Here is a 14,745-nt window from a genome sequence, read left to right as displayed (position 1 = left end):
TAAAAAAAATAGTTTAAGCCAGGTGCAGTGGCACACACCTTTAATCCCAGCACTCAGGGAGGCAGAGGCAGACAGATTGCTGTGAGTTCGAGGACAGCCTGGTCTACAAAGCAAGTAAAGAGAGACAGAGAGCTAGAGACAGAAAGGTAGGGAAGCACACAAGAGCTCATGCACTAGTTTTGATGGGTGGTCCCTGCAGGTCCCCAATGTGGTGCTCCTCAGAGTATATAGCATCATTGGAAGGCAGGGCCCAGGGGGAGTCCCTGGGTCCCCAGGGCATGCCCTCAAAAGGCAGCACTTTCTCTATTTTTTTCCCCTGGCTGAGCTGAGCAGCAGCGTGTGCTCCACTGCCTGCTCCATGTGCTCCGGCTATGGTGCTCCACCTCATCAGAGGCCAACAGTGGGCTGGGAATGTGGCCCAGTGACACAGCAGGAGGCCCGTTATATCCCTCCCCTAAAACAGCAGGCAAACATTAAGGCCTAAAGCAGTGGCGACACTTGATGTTCAACTGGAACCTCCGGATGTGTTCAGCCCAAACCAACCTTTCTTTTTACACTTGCCTCGGTTGGTTCCTTATAGCAATGGAAAGCTACCGGGGCAAAAACAAACACACAAATGAGCGTGGGGGAGGGTGCATGGCCCACTGCTGCTGGGAGTTTAACACAGAGCAAACGCCGAGGAAGACAGTGCGGAGTGGGTCTTTCGAAGAACTCAGTGTGTAAGTGGTGGTGGCACATGTAGAGGCAGGTGGGTCTCTGTGAGTTCGAGGCCAGCCTGGTCCAGGTCAGCTAGGACCAAATAGAGAGAACCTTGTATAACAAAAACAAAAAGAGAACACAGTGCCAGGCCTGGAGGTGCATGCCCACCTTGCCAGTAAGGGGAGGTGAGGGCAGAAGGAGGAGGAGTTCAAGGTCACGCTCAGCTATAGTGACCTGGAAATTAGGCCACTTGGGACTCTGTCCCAAATATATAAATAAATGGCTGCTCTCAGGAGAAGTTAAAAAAACAAAAAACTAAAAACCAGGCACCTGTGTCACTAGCAGCTCTCCAGGTGGCGTCCTGATGCCAAGCCCATCCCACCCCACTCCCTGGGAGTCTCAGTCCCAGTGCCATCGACCGTTGAGATTAGAGACTAGTGTGTGGGGCATGTCACCTAGGACTGCCCTGTGCTTTACAGTACACGCCCCTGGTCTGCCCAACACGTGACAGTCAGTTGTGACAACCAAAAAACGACTCCAAGACCAATAAGATGATTCCACAGCTAAGGTCAGCTGCTGCCAAGCCTGAGATGACCTGAGTTCAGTCCCCGGGGGCCCACATGGTAGAGGAAGAGAACTGACGCCCACAACTTGTCCTCTGACCTCCACACAAGTGCTGTGACACGCACGCGCCTACACACACGAATACATAAAGCCATAAATGTGCATTTTAAGTATTCAAAAATGTCTCCAGAAACTAAGATGTGTGTCATGGGGATCAAAAACCACCCGGGGGTGAGTATCCGCCTTTCTAACACGTGTGCCACACTGTGCCTGGCTCTCTCCTGCTTCTGGGTGTTGAACAGGAAACTTCTGAGGCCAGACGTGTGTGTGTGTGTGTGTGTGTGTGTGTGTGTGTGTATGTGTGTATGTGTCTGTCTGCCTGTCTGTCTATCTGTCTGTCTGTATGTGCATGTGTGTGCGCGTGTCTGTATTGTCTGTACGTATGTATGTATGTGCATGTCTGTCTTTCTGTGTGTATGTGTCTGTCTGTCTGTCTGTCTGTGTGTGTGTCTGTGTGTGCATGTGTGTGTGTGTGTGTCTGTCTTGTCTGTCTGTGTGTGTGTCTGTATGTGTGTGTATGTGTGTGTCTGTCATGTCTGTCTGTGTGTGCATGTGTGTGTCTGTCTTGTCTGTCTGTGTGTGTGTCTGTCTATGTGTGTATGTGTGTGTGTGTCTGTCTTGTCTGTCTGTGTGTGCATGTGTGTATGTGTCTGTCTTGTCTGTCTGTTTGTGTGTGTGTGTCTGTCTGTCTGTGTATATGTGTGTGTATCTGTCTTGTCTGTCTGTGTGTGCATGTGTGTGTGTGTCTGTCTTGTCTGTCTGTTTGTGTGTGTGTGTGTGTGTGTATGTGTGTGTGTCTGTCTTGTCTGTCTGTTTGTGTGTGCATGTGTGTGTGTGTCTGTCTTGTCTGTCTGTGTGTGTGTGTGTGTATTTGACAGGTTGACAGGGTCTCTCTGTGTAGTCCTGGCTGTCCTGGACTCACTCTGTAGACCAGTCTGGCCTCGAACTCGCAGAGATCTGCCTGCCTCTGCCTCCCAAGCGCTGTGATTAAAGGCATATGTCATCATGCCTGGCTGGAGTTTACTGCTAACATTATCTCTCTTGCCCTTGGTAAATTGTCACAAAAGGACAATCAATCATCAGCAAGAAAGGTCACCATTCTGAAACTGTTGCCCCACTCAAGCCCTAAGGAAAAAGGATTGTCCTGAGTTCATTGACAGATAGCAATGCCAGAAGGTTGCAGGAGTGACCCTGGCAACCTCAGAGGCTCAACAGGTCCCTCAGGCAGGAGGGTGGGACACACTTGGCTTCTGCTGAGAGGCCACTCCTGTCTCACACCCCCTGTCTCCATCTTTCCTGACAGCTAAGTGACCCAGAGATACTTAGGATCCCTGTGCCTGGCCCGGTAGTAAACATACAGTAGGTGTTTAATAATGGCACTGAATGAATGAATGAGTGAATGAAGGAAGGAAGGAACCCAGGCACGAACTGAGCACCAAGCAATCGCATGAACCAAGATGGACCTTTGCATTTCAGAGGTCCAGTTTCGCAAGTGCACTTGGGAGCCAAGGGAGTGTCACCACCACAGCTTTGCAGGAAGTTAGCCAGAGGCCATGACGCAGGGAAGGCCAATGTCTGGCAAGTTCCACATGTGTACATATGAAATAATGCAAAGTTAGAAATAAAAAGCATGCCAGGTGCCTTTAATCCCAGCACTCGGGAGGCAGAGGCAGGCGGATCGCTGTGAGTTGGAGGCCAGCCTGGTCTACAAAGCGAGTCCAGGACAGCTAGGACTACACAGAAAAACCCTGTCTCAAAAAAACAAAAGAAAAAAGGAAAAGAAAAACCAAAAAATAATAAAGCATATAAACGTATTTAAATCATTGCTGAGGAGAGAGAAGGATGCAAATAAAAACGCTTGGAGGGAGCAAAACTTAGGTGACCTGATGGTGCTTTGTTTGTGCCAGTTCCCGCTGGGAAGCCCCGGAGGTGGTGTAAGCTTTGTGTTGTGCAAACTCCGTGGCACCTGCTTTAGAAAAGTCTGGCTGCCTAGGAGAACAGACCGTAGCCTGGGACTGTGGCTATGCTGGACCCCAAAGCGTCATGTGCCGGGATCTTGTCCCCAGCGGGGATGATGTTGGTGACTGCAGGAACATTTAAGAGGGAGGTATAGCCAGTGCAAGTGAGTCCATATGGAGACACAGCCACAGCCACTACAGAAGGGACTAGCGCTGGCCTCCAGGTGACAGGTCTATGCAGGAATGAGTTGCCATAAAAAGAGTGGGCCTGCTGCTCCATCCCTCTGGCCTCCTGTCTCACCATATTCATGTATTCCCATCAGGATGCCATCTACCATATTATGATGTCACTAGAAGGCCTTTAGCAGAGCCAAACAGAAACTTGGGTCTAGGGATCTTTTTCTTTTTTCTTTTTTTTTAAATTTATTTATTTATTGTATATGAGTGCTCTAGCTGCAGAAGAGGGCATCAGATCACATTATAGATGGTTGTGAGCCACCATGTGGTTGCTGGGAATTGAACTCAGGACCTTTGGAAGTGCAGGCGGCGCTCTTAACCACTGAGCCATCTCTCCAGCCCCCGGGTCTAAGGATCTTACTCTCAGATCTTCAGAACTTGGAGTTAAAGAAACTTTTTCTTTTCTTTTTTAAATTTTTTTTTCTTTCTTTTTTTTTAACATAAAGTATCTAGTGTCAGGTACTTTGTTACAACAGAAGGAAAAGCTAACATAGATAACACAGATGCACTGGCAGGTGAGCTGAGAAGGGGCAGACACAAAGCTGCTTGGCAAATAGGGGGGGAGGGGAGGGGGGAGGGGGGAGGGGCGCTGCCACACTCAAACCTGGAAACTCTAATGAACAGAGTAACCAGACATTCCCGGGACTGAGCTCCCTCACTCTATGCTATAAATCCTATTCTGATAAGAAACAGTGATTCTAATGCCGAGCTTTGCTAGGGTTGCCACATGGAAATATTCAAGGTCTTTTATTTATTTATTTATTTATTTATTTTAAAGATTTATTTATTATGTATTCAGTGCTCTGCCTGCATGCACACCTGCCCACCAGAAGAGGGCATCAAATCTCATTATAGATGGCTGTGAGCCACCATGTGGTTGCTGGGAATTGAACTCAGGACCTTTGGAAGAACAGCCAATGCTCTTAACCGCTGAGCCATCTCTCCAGCCCTAATTTATTTCCTTAAAGACAGGGTCTCACAATGTAGACCAGGCTGGCTTCAAACTCACAGAGATAAACCTGCCTCTGCCTCCCAAATGCTGGGATTAAGGTGTGCAGGTATGCACCACCACATACACATGTTTTATTATTTTTATTTTTTTTTTATTATTATTATTATTATTATTATTATTATTATTATTATTATTATTATTATTATTATTATTATTATAATATCATCATCATCATCATCATCATCAATAGCTTAGGACCCATAGATTTCCAGGACAGAAGATTTCCAAGCAAGTTCAAGTGGCAAAGTGACTGAGAATGCTGCCAACAACAACCCATGCTGGGCCTACTCCCCCTCTACAAAATGCAGAGTCCCCTCGTTGCCCTGCAGTTGTCCTTAGAACGGCATCTGAGCACACACTCAATCTACACACGCTTGTGCCTGCAGAGGACCTTCAGGTCCGCTTTTGCCCCCACCCCTGTCCCGCCTGCTCCCCACCCCGCAACCCTCCTCAGAGCAGCGCTGTGCAGCAGCCTGCTCTTACCTGACTTCCGCTGAGGTTTGGACACATATGGCTCCGAAAAGCTCGGTCAGTCAGCCTGGCTCAAATCCCGGCCCAACAACCACACCTTCCCTTTTCAACACATGGACACCAATAATCCCCATATACCCAGCACTCCACTGTGCTGAGACGCCACATCTGGATGTGTGCCTTTAAGAAGGGCCGGCAGACCCACAGCTCACCTTTGCTGCTCAGACCAGCTGGGCAACACTCTGAGCAGCAGAGACTAGAGGAGGCTTCCTAGTGAGCCCAGGTGGTCCTTTTCCCATGAACTGACCCAGCTGACCCCCAAACTGGATGCTAGTCAAAGATCGTTTTATTTAATTTCTTTTCTTTCTCGTTTCCCCAGGGCTACATGCAAACCCAGGATGTTGCACTCACTGAGTAGAATGCTCAACCACTAGGCCACACCCCCAGGCTTATTTTTATTTCTTGCCATTCAAACCCAAGCAACAACTGTCTGCTGCCTAAGCCATGGAGCCTCCCATGACCAGTGCAGGGAGCTGCTGGGCTCCGGCAAGCTCTGGCCAGCGGCCAGCACCACAGTGCAGCAGGTGGAGGACATGGTTGCATTTCCCACACACACACACATAAAATTACATTCAACCTGTCTACTAAAGGTCTCGGAGAGTCAGCGAGGCATGTCAGCATCCTGCAGCCCCTGTCTATACTTGGACTTTTCCCTCCCACCCAGTTCAGCTCCCAAGTGTTTGGAGCCACTTACCGGCACTGGGGACGTGGCCACCAGCTCCATTCTCATGAAAGTCCCACAAGTGCCCACAGGGTGACTAAGGGAACCCAGCCTACAGAGTGTCACCTTTCAGCGGGAGGCTGTGGTGTGCTGTATCAGGCCATGGGGGAGGGGCTTGGCCAGTGCTCCGAAGCTCAGAGGAGCTGGGATTCCCTGCAGCCACACCCTTACCTGCCACCGTGGTTCTAGCCCTAGCTCGGTCCTCACATGGCTCTCGCCACGATCTGGCCAGCACAGAGAGCCACCACCCCCTTGGCTTGCCACATTCCCGTACTGCAGCCTACTTCCCACTCGCGCAATCACTTTCCTTGCCTAAGTCTGCTTCTCTGGAGTCTGTGTGAAATGTTCCCATAGCCCCTACAGGTGGCTTCCGGTGGGATGCAGCCCTTGTCCTCAGCCCCCAGGCGCCTGCCAGGAGGGGAGGGTAAGGTTCAGCATCTTCTTGGGATGGGCCACACTGGACACAGTGGAAAAAGAGGTGATAGTGTTGGGACAGAGAGTGGTTGGCCAAGGACTCCCCAGCTAGGAGGAGAGTGGCACGAAGCCAACTGTAGCCACTAGGGTAGGAAGCACTGCCCCTGTGGCTGGCTGTGGGGTCAAGGATATCAGAGGCCATGGTATTTCTGCCAACTCTTTCCCATTTGCAGCCTGATGCAGGGTGACACAGTGTCCAGTGTGTTCTGTACCAGAGTAAACAGAAGCCCAATGTCACACGTAGGCCACGTGCCACCTGCACTCAGAGAGCCTGGGGCAGATGTTGGGACTCCCAGGAGAGCATCGTCCTGGGCAGATTTTGACCTCATTCTGAAGCTCAGTTTCCCTCACCAAGAAAAGGGGACCATCCCCACCCCCATCCACCTCGCAGGGTTACCTGGAGAATCAACAGAGCCTGTGTAGTGGCTTCCAGCGTCAACGTTAGCGGCTCTCCCAAACAGAATGAAGCAGACAGGTTTGCTTGTGAGCACACACGTGGTGCAAGGACAGAAACGCGGTCGTCAGACTATCACACACATGCAATGGTGTACTCAAACCCACGCGTATATGTACAAACTAAATAAAATAACGTAGTTAAAAAAGAAAACCCCCATGCCAGGCATGGTGGCGCACTCCTTTAATCCCAGCACTTGGGAGGCAGAGACAGGAGGATCTCTGTGAGTTCGAGACGAGCCTGGTCTACAAAGCAAGTCCAGGACAGCCAGGGCGACACAGAGAAACCTTGTCTCAAAAAAATAAATAAAATAAAATAAAATAAAATAAAAAGAAAGAAAGAAAGAAAAAAGAAAAGGAAACCCCTTGTCTCAAAGGGAGCTCATATTGGGTGTGTTGTTGTTTTCCCACAGCTGTGGCTGGCCTTCAGATCTGTTCTGTCTAAGGGCCTGGAACCTGAAGAAACAGGCACAGATGCCCACACTTTGGGCTTCCCTGGAAAAGGCTTTAGGGAGGCAGGGGTGTTCTGCCCAAATAAAGAAAGAATGTTTGTTTGTTTTTTTAAATAGAGTTTCATTATGTAGCCCTGGCTAGCCTGAAACTTGATATGTAGAACTGGCTAGTTTTGAACTCACAGAGATCTGCCTCTGGGATCAAAAAAATATACTACCACATGTGGTCTTTTCTTTTTTTCCCTTCCTTTTGGGACACAGTCTGGCAATGTAGTCAGGCTGGCTTTGAATTAAGGGTGGCGTTCCCACCTCAGGCGCCCAAGTACTGAGATTACAGACATATGCCATCATATCTAGCTCAAAAGATATTCTTTACTAATTAAAGAATTTTAAATTATGTTTATATGTGGTTTATGAGTGAGCGTAAGCACATGAGTGCATTTGCCTGCAGACACCAGAAGAGGGCACCAGATGCCCCAGGAGCTGAAGTTACAGGCAGTTGTGAGGGGCAGGAAGTGGGCGCCGAGGATCAAAGTCCTTTACAAGAGCAGCACGTGCTGAGCCGGCTCTGCAGCCCCTGGAAAGCATGATCCTTATACTGCTTTAAAGATGAGACTCTAAAGCCGGGCGGTGGTGGTACACGCCTTATATCCCAGCACTCGGGAGGCAGAAGCAGGTGGATCGATGTGAGTTTGAGGCCAGCCTGCTCTACAAAGTGAGTCCAGGACAGCCAAGATAATATAGAGAAACCCTGTCTCGAAAATCCAAAAAGAAGCCAGGCGTGGTGGCGCACGCCTATAATCCCAACACTCGGGAGGCAGAGGCAGGTGGATCGCTGTGAGTTCAAGGCCAGCCTGGTCTACAAAGCGGGTCCAGGACAGCCAAGGCTACACAGAGAGACCCTGTCTTGAAAAAAACAAAAACAAAAATAAATAAAAAATAAATAAAAATAGAAAATCCAAAAAGAAGGAGAAGGAGAAGGAGGAGACGGCAGCGGCGGCTCAGGTGATTGCACGTTGCAGGGACTGTGGGAGTGTTGGCCCAGAAAACCACAGCCACGGTGCCCAGCACACATCAGGCACCCGGTCAATGCCAGGCGAGCCCACCTGAATCTCAGTCAAGCCGGAAGGCTACCCTTTGACAGTTCACATGAGCCTCAACTTCCCCGTGTGCAGAGCAGGGACAACAGTAGCAGCCTCATCAGCCTGCCGGGTGATGGAGTGCAAACTGCTTAGCCTGGCCTGAGTGACCATGGCGACCCCACCACAGCTGTAGTTCTCTCATTGGGTGAGATCCTCAAGGCAGAGCTGGCTGCCGTGGGAAGTCTCGCCTTTGCTTCACCTAGCAGCAGCAGGTGGGCGAAAGCGCCTCTTCTACCAAGTGTGTGGAAGAGGTGGCTTCTCTCCCATCTGCCCGAGGCCTCCCCCGGGCTGGTCCTAGGGCAGGACGATTACAACATGTAGCCTGTGTGCGGTGAAGTAACCGCCCAGAGGAGACCAGGGCTTTCCACCGGCCTCAGAAGCTGAGGTGACGGTGTTGGCGGGAGCTGAGCTCCAGAGTGCATGGCCTCCCTAAGAAGGAGCAGCCTGTTCCCAGGGGTCCCTTTCCAGACAAAACCAAAAAGCTACTCTAAGTCTAAGCCCTGAGGTCAGAGCTCTGCACCACTGGCTTCTGGGCAGCGCTTTAGCACTGTTAACGTTTGCCGCTTCCCGGTGCCGACCTGGCTGTTGGGAGGCAGGTAACAGGACTCTGAAGAGCTGGGAGGTTATGGAGGTCAAGGGCATTGAGAGCATCTCTGAAGGCCATTTCAGCTTGGCAAGGTCAGTGATGTGGAAACTCTAGGTGTTTGCGTGGAGTGTGACCCACGGCCCAGAACTCTAGCTGGAACCTGTCCTCCACTTCCCCATGTGGGAGCAGGGTGGACCGAGGAAGCCAGTCCTGCCTGTGTCAAAACCCAAACACAGGGTCTGGGGAAATGGTTCAGCAGATACAGGCACATGCTGGCAAGCCTGGTGACCTGAGTCCCATCCCTGGAAGCCACATGGTGTAAGGAGAAAACTGACACCCCGGGTTGTCCTCTGATTTGCACACACACACACACACACACACACACACACACACACACACACACTCACACTCACACTCAGAAGAGAGAGGGGTAGGTAGGGGGAGAGAATGGCGTGTGAAACTCCCCAATATTGTTTAATAAAAACATAAAAAACAAAACAAAACAAAACCTGAGTTGGCTCAGTGGTTAAGAGCACTGTCTGCTCTTCCAAAGGTCCTGGGTTCAATTCCCAGCACCCACATGGCAGCTCACAACTGTCTGTAACTCCAAGATCTGACACCCTCACACCAACGCACATAAATTTAAAAAATTAAATAAAAATATTTTTAAAAAGGGGTTGGGGATTTAGCTCAGTGGTAGAGTGCTTGCCTAGCAAGCTCAAGGCCCTGGGTAGGTCCTCAGCTCTGGGGGAAAAAAAATATAAAAAAACAAAAACAAAAAACAAAAAACCCAGGAACCCAGCTGGGCATTGCGGCACAAGCCTACACTTCTGGTCCTCAGATGTAAAGGCAAGAAGATCGGAGCCCCATGCCAGCTACAAGTGTGACTCCAGCCTCGGCCACACCAGACTGTCTAACCAAACCGAACCAAACATGCACGAGCCCCACAGATAAACGCGTCCTGTGGGTGCTCCTGGAAGGGGCTGGCTTCAAGTGCTCCCTGGCTGCTGTGAGATCCTGAGTTCTCACCGAGCTCCTGATACTTGGTTTTTCTCACGCACGCAAGGACGGCCAAGGGAGAAAAGCTGGCTGATGACACCTGGGCTCGCCCGTTTCCCAGGCACCACGTTCAGCATATTACCTGAGATCAAGTTCAAGCTGTTGTGAGCCCTGGGCTGTTGCACAAACTGATTACCCAGCTCCCTGACCCCAGTCTGGTCCATTACGCTCAGAGGAGCCAAAAATATAAGAGGCCGGGGCATGGTGGCGCACGCCTTTAATGCCAGCACTTGGGAGGCAGAGGCAGGTGGACGGATCGCTGTGAGTTCTAGGCCAGCCTGGTCTACAAAGCGAGTCCACAACAGCCAGGACTACACAGAGAAACTCTGTCTCAAAAAAATAAGACAAAACAATATATAAATATAACATAAGAAAGCTACAGATGCCGGGTGTGGTGGTGATCCCAAGTACTCCAGAGGCTGAAGCAGGAGGATGGCAAGTTAGAGGCCAGCCTGGGTTACACAGAGAGGCCCTGTCTCAAAAAAAAAGCTCAGTAGAAATCCACGGGTGTGGCTGGTCCCCACATTATGATTCTAAGTACTCTCCCCACTGAAAGGAACCAGGCCCTTGAAGAAATGGAGGGCAGAGTGTACGTGGTCAGCTAACACACCTTGTCCTGCGTAAAGCCAGGGACACTCCCAGGCTTCCCATGCCAGCGCGAGGGGAGAAAGGACAATGACAGCAGTGGGTCACAAGGTGTCACGCGTCTTTTCAGGGACAGGACGTCACAGTGCCGTCCAAAAAGCGAAAGTGACAATGATTGCCCATGACTCAGCATTCTGAAAATAGACTTTCACAAAAAAGTTGTGTGTGTGAGAGACATAAGCGTGTGTGTGTGTGTGTGTGTGTGTGTGTGTGTGTGTGTGCATGAGGGAACGGCACACGAGCATGTGTGAGTGTGACTGTGTGCATGAGGAGGTTGGAGTAACACATAAACATGTGTGCACATGACTACTTGCATGAGGAGGTCAGAGTGCCACACAAGCATCTGTGCGTGTGCGTGTGCGTGATGACATCTGTGTGTGTGCGTGATGACGTGTACGAGGAGGGCGGAGTGGCTTTCAGGAGTCATTTCTCTTCTCCCACTGTGGTTTCAGGGGATCAGTGTCACACTGTCAGGCTGGCATGGCTCCTCCCAGGTGGCAGACATGTGAGCTACTGTCCTGTATAGATGTGGTAGCCATTCTCTGCTGATGAAATGAGCCAATTCAAGCAAGTCAAATTAAAGTATAAAGGCAGGCTTATAGGGGACAGCTGGTCCCAAGGAAAGAGGCCAGGGAAGTCACCATGCATATGGGGAGATAGAAAATTGGGGTAGGGAGAGCAGAGAGAGAAAGCACGTGGGGTGTGTGTGTGTGTGTGTGTGTGTGTGTGAGTGAGAGAGAGAGAGAGCATCAAAATGCCGGGAATACATAGTGAAAATCCTCAGTGCGGGGAGGAAACCCTGGCCCTGGGCTGGAAAGTTCAGGTATGGACTGAGGGAGGCTCGGAGAACCTGAAGGCCAGGTCCACTTTCTATGTTAAATAGGCACCTCAGCTGCTTGTCCCGGGTCTGAATCCCAACACTATGGATCTCCCAGATAAGGCTTCTTCACAAAGAGCCCCCAGTTGACTTCCTCTGCCCAGCCCCTTCCCACCAAGACACTTGAAACACAGCTCTAAAAACAACTCCCTTTGCAGACTGCAAATCCAGTAGACTCAGCGGCACAGAGCAGGTACTCAAGACGTACTAAGGCCTTGCGACGACACTGAGTGCTGGCCTTGGGTGTCGCTGGCACCTTTCATCCCCCTTACACATCCACAGACACTCTGACCTCCATGATCTTGACACTTGTTCCTCGTGGGCATGGGATAAAGCCCAGGATCCCCCACCCCCACCCTGCGCCCCCAGAAAAAGACAGGCTACAGCGTTAGAACAAAATCTACGAGTCCTTGTAACTTCTGTCAGCTGCAAGGCTGGCATGGGCCTGCTGGGAGCTAGTTACTTTCTCTGTCTCTAGACTGGCCAAACTGTAAATATATTTTTTCCTGTATTGGTTTTTGCTTTCTACTTTCTTTTGGAATATAGAGAAACTAAGGTATCAGATTACGGGCCTGCATGTCGTAGCAATGTCCCCAGGAAGTGGGAGATCTGGGACAGAGCTAGGGGAGTGCCACAGTGCGACAGCCTGCAGTGGATCTAATTCTATTCTGTCCTCTTGTCCCCCAATTCAGCTGGAAGCCTGGAACCCTGAAGCAAACATAACAGAGCCCACAGCTCTGAGCCACACCACACCCGGCTCCCAGGACCCTGCACAGAAACAAGCAAAGCATGCAGCGAAACCGCTCCTGTGAGACGATCCTCCCCTCTGCCTGGACGATCCCTCCCTCGGGGTGCTCCACAGTGAGAAGACCCTGAGAGGACCTGCCACAAAGGCTCTGTGCTCTCCAGGGGCAGTGTGGGTCCCAGCCTGGTCCACAGCCCAGCCCCACCTTGCTCACTCAGTGCCCCCATCCTCATGGGAGGGTAAAAATTCGACCAGCTGTCCTTCACCAGAATAAGGAAGGCCGTCCGGTCAGGTGACAGCGTTTCCCAGATTTGACAGTCCTCAGACTGATGTTTTACAGAGAAGACTATCCTAAATACCACTCTTATTGGCACGTTATTTTCACGTCACAAGATTGAGCGAGGGCCAGCAAGATGGCTTAGCAGGCGAGAAAGGCACTGGCTGCCAAGACTGGTGACCTGATTGGATCCCTCAGAATCCACATGATGGGAGACGGAGACCAACTAACCTCCACGTGTTCCACACTTACGCAAACAAGTAAATGTTAAAAAAAAAAAAAGTTTGAGAGAGGAAAAAAGATGGGCTGACTAAAGGGGTCTTTCCTAGAGAGTGGCTGTTCTGTCCCCATGAACCACACGCAGGCATGATGTGGTTTAGAGACCATGGAGAAGGGTAGAAGGGGAGGACCTGGGGAGGGCCTTTACCGTCTGCCACTGGCCCAAGCCATCATGGAAATTCTCTGCAGCTTTGCTTTCTGACCTGGGGAAGTGCATATATAGCACCTGTCGCCTCTCCCTGCCCTCAGAATCTCAAGGCCATTGAGTGCCCTGCCCACACCTGCCACGCAGTGACCCATCCCTCAGCGTCCCAGGCTCAGCCTGCACTCCGTGACAGGAGCCCTGGAGTCCTGGAATTGAATGTGCACAGGGCTGGGAGCCCCCACCCCAGTGGCCAGTGTGGAGGCAGCAATGTGCCCTTTTCAGGGAGCTGCTCCCACACCCGACTACGGATCCACAAACCCACCCTGGAAGTGAAATTTCTCAGTCAAAATTCAGAGGCAATGTTACAAGAGACAGGGAAGAATCTATCGGAGGAAGGGCCACCTCCATTTCAAAATACGGGCGTGCCCACATCCCCGGACAGCCTGAGAACCACATTTGATGCCTTGATGCATTGGACTGAAACATGATAAACAAAACAAAACAAAACAAAACACAAACAAAAAAAAAATAACACACACACACACAAGGTGGTTGGGACAACTCTTTTATAAGGACAAGCACAGCCTTGTTTGTTTGTTTGTTTGTTTTTAAAAGGTAGAAGGGCTGTCATGAGTTCAAAGCCAGCCTGGATGACTTGGGAGCCCCAGGGCATCCTGGGTAAACAAACACTAACCAAAGACACAACAAAAGATAATTCTGAGTCCCAGGCATTACTCTGTCCAGAACAAGTTGAGATGGCCACCCATCTCAATATGTAAGCCTATTTTAATTTTAAAATAACAGTAATGGCAACACTATGGGGAAGAGGCATGTACTACAAGGGGGCACAGGATCAAAGACTGGTTTGCATAACCAGCTGCTCAGCAGCTCCCTCCCTCAGTGTCCCCTAAAACTCTCAACGCAAGTGGTTGACACACACACACACACACACACACACACACACACACACACACACACCATCCCTTCCCAGGAAGGGGTGGGCGCACTTACTTCGTTAACTCTTCGGCTTTGCTTTCCCCATAGCTTCCCAGCTGTGTGTTCAGGGTGACATTTTCAAGCTCCTTGCTGCTGGCAGCTCACCGCTGTGTCTGTAAATGTCACTTTTAGATTAACCAGCCCCTGCTGTTTAAAAATATCCCCCGGAGCATTTAACCTTCAAGGCACTGAGTGGCGGCAGGGACCCAGGCAGGGAGGAAAGCAATCTACAGCAGTCCACTGGGCCTGTGCTGGTGGCCCGGGGAACTGGTCCACTCCTCAACCCCACAGCTCGCTTTATTTCAAAATTCCCAGAGACTTAAACAGGAGGCATGTAAGGCCCAAGGTGTCATAAGCAACAGGGGAAAGGTCACTCTGGCCTGTGGCAGGCTGCTGGTCATTAGGGAAATCCACAGTGAGGCAGGGAGGGTAGGTCCTCCCAACAAGGAAGCCCTCGGGAATCTTGCCCTATTCATAGAATATTCTAATACCTTGGGACTTGGGGGACAAGGCTGCCTTTATTCGTGATTGGCTGGCTAAGTATAGGGCTGAGTGAAGCAGAAGGAGCCAGGCCATGCGGCAGCCACAGGGTGTTCTGAGAGATGTGGGCCAAAGGTCACCTCCAGGTCCCAACCCCAACTGGCAGCAGGCAGAGAAGCAGAAACGTACCCGCCCACCGTGAGGGGAAGCCCGTGGTAGAACCGCCCCAGGGTCTGTAAACTCCCGGCTGTGTGACAACAAAAAGCCAGCAGGGGCACAGAGTCGTACAGGGAGGTTCTGGAAGGCTGCTGCAGTACCTTTTTACCCTGCCTGGACTACTTCACCAAAGGAAT

At 50.7% G+C, this 14,745-nt stretch overlaps 1 protein-coding gene across 5 annotated transcripts in view; it reads right to left on the bottom strand.

Moving 5' to 3' along the window:
* The window catches only part of ACACB (acetyl-CoA carboxylase beta), a 106,133-nt gene extending 91,944 nt beyond the window's left edge, over nt 1-14,189 (bottom strand). For 4 of the 5 annotated variants that reach the window (XM_084761393.1, XM_084761395.1, XM_084761396.1 and 1 more), the window contains exon 1: nt 5,756-5,905. The gene's annotated coding sequence lies outside the window, so the exon portion shown is untranslated. Of the gene's footprint in view, nt 1-5,755; nt 5,906-13,927 lie in introns of those variants that run through there. The other variant, XM_084761394.1, reaches the window with a different exon arrangement.
* Between the last annotated feature and the right edge of the window lie 556 nt (nt 14,190-14,745).

This window comes from Acomys minous (assembly GCF_964271855.1).
Source record: "Acomys minous genome assembly, chromosome: 16".
Taxonomy (NCBI): Eukaryota; Metazoa; Chordata; class Mammalia; order Rodentia; family Muridae; genus Acomys; species Acomys minous.
Note: the sequence above shows the minus strand (reverse complement) of the source record. Positions and strands in the feature narration are given on the sequence as shown.